Source organism: Lycium ferocissimum, chromosome 6 (assembly GCF_029784015.1).
Source record: "Lycium ferocissimum isolate CSIRO_LF1 chromosome 6, AGI_CSIRO_Lferr_CH_V1, whole genome shotgun sequence".
NCBI lineage: Eukaryota > Viridiplantae > Streptophyta > Magnoliopsida > Solanales > Solanaceae > Lycium > Lycium ferocissimum.
The window spans coordinates 434,148-436,548 of NC_081347.1; positions in this window are offsets into that span (position 1 = coordinate 434,148).

A 2,401-nucleotide genomic window follows, 5' to 3' on the forward strand; every position below is an offset into this window, starting at 1 on the left:
TTTTTTTGATTTTACAGCCACCCTATCTTTCCTTAGATTCCTATCCTCCTCATGGACATCTCTATCAAATTCTTCTTCTTCACCTTCCTCTACCACTACATTGTCAACTCCTCGCATTCACTCTCATTTTCTAAGTCGAATCATCATCATCATTGAAGTAGTAGTAGTACTTGCAAATGTTTTGAAGTCCCACCCAAGGGTTCATCAAGACCAACAGCCTCTTCAAACCCTAAGCCTTCACTACCCCCAAATGTTTGACTACCCTCACCTGCCCCAACCTTTTCATTTATATCTTCAAATGTGGGGTTATCAAAAGCAGTAAAAGATTCTCCACCCACAGGGGTAATAGGTGGAAGAGCAGGGGGGACCACAATAGGTTCCTCAACAAGATGAGTGACAAAAATTAAAACAATATCTCCGTTTTTTAATTGAGGTACAATACCAATAATGTCCCTATCAATTTTAACTTCTACTACAAAACGACATTTAGGTGGTCTAATATATACACAACAAGATGAAACATTGTAACCTATTTCTTTAACATAGTAAACAAGCTCAAAATAAGAGAATTTATCAATATCAACATCAAAATAATCTGTCACACTACCTCCAACATACTTAATACGAAGGGTTTTTTCTAAATTACCTCTGTGGTTAAACCTCAAAGTGACAAACACATCGTCCATTTTCTTCACAAAACCTAAAATTGAAAACAAATGAAAAATTGCAAGATTCAGTTACCATTTACACCAACAAAAAAAAAAAAAAAAACAAAGTTAAAGATAAAAAAAAATTGCATGTAAACAGTAAAATCGAAATCTAGACAAACCCTAACTTCAAAAAACAAGAATCATGTACCTTTGTCGCTAACTAATCTTCAATATCACTCTAAAACGACAAGATTTACGTATATTTTGGGTTTTTAACTTTGCAATGATTGGTTTGTGTAGTGTGGAGGTTTGGTTGTGTAGTGGAAAGGGGCAAAATATCGATTGGGAACCGTGGTTGGGTTTTTGTTTGGGATGGGTCGGGTTAATTGAGGCTGGGTTGGGTTTTTTAAGTGGGGGCGGATAAAAATAAGTTGGGGAATAAATAATGACGTGGACCAATGAGCTCGCGCGAGTCTAACAATACCCAGCCCTCAACTGGTCTTGGCCACTAGAGGGGGAAAATAATTAAAACGTAAGTTGTTCAGGGGGTAAATAAATACAAGTTAAGTTTAGTTTCCAAACTGAGTTTTCGTGCCAAGTTCAGAGGTCAAATGATGTCTTCACATAAATATACCGTGATGGTGTCATGGAGGACTAAGAGAAGGACTGAAGCATCTCTCATGATACCATCTCAGTATATTTATATACCATGTTAGTATCATATCTAGGGGGCATCTCGGGTACATATTTTTAATTTTTTCTGGAGTACGAAAGTAATGAGGGTATGGGCGGGTAATTATTTTGGTTTGAGGGGGCATACGTGATCTCTCCCCGCATTTTTAAGGAAAGAACCAATCTTCTACGATACCCTGTTAGTATATGATATATACTATGTGAGTATCATAGTATATTGCAGAAGTATACTTCAACTGCTACTGAGTTAGTATACTTTATGCTAGAATAAGTTTGTTTTTTGATAATTGATATAGAAAAATTAAAAAAATGTACTATATCAATTATCTTTTTATTGATATAGAACGAAAAAAATAAAAAAATCTTTTGGACATAAATTTATTTTTATTTGCAAAAAACTAAAAAAATTATAAAATATTTCTTTATTAATTTAGGTTCTTAATAAATAAGATAGTGATTTTAGCATTTTTCTTAATTACGTATTTTTGTAGTTTATTATTTTTTTGTTTTATTAATATTAAAGTAGTTACATATTATATTTAATTTGATATTTTTTTTTAATTTTTAAAACAGAAAAATAAAGAGACAAGAAGAAAAAAGAAAAAAAAACATAAAAAAAGAAGAGGTGAAAGCAAGCACGGAAGCATTCCCAAAATAAAATAAAAAGAAAAATGCTGACACTCGCATGATGACGTCATCATAATGACGTCAGCCCCTAAAAAGCGAATGGGACATTTCTACGTGGGCAATTCTGCTTTTGGGGTGGTCTTTAACTTTTGGCCCTCAAATTGATGGTCTTTAATTTTTGACCTTTGCCTTAAATTAATGGATTTTGGATTCGAACCCCCGATCAGTTATAAATGTTAAAAGATTTTGTATGGCAGAGTTTGAATTTCGCTCTATCCGATCCGATGACTTTTAGTTATGCTTAACTAAAAGTACGTCGGAGAAAAAGACTTTGGTTTGAGGATATATATATATATATATATATATATATATATATATATATATATATATATATATATATATATTATTATATTTTTTTACTTTTCAAGGCA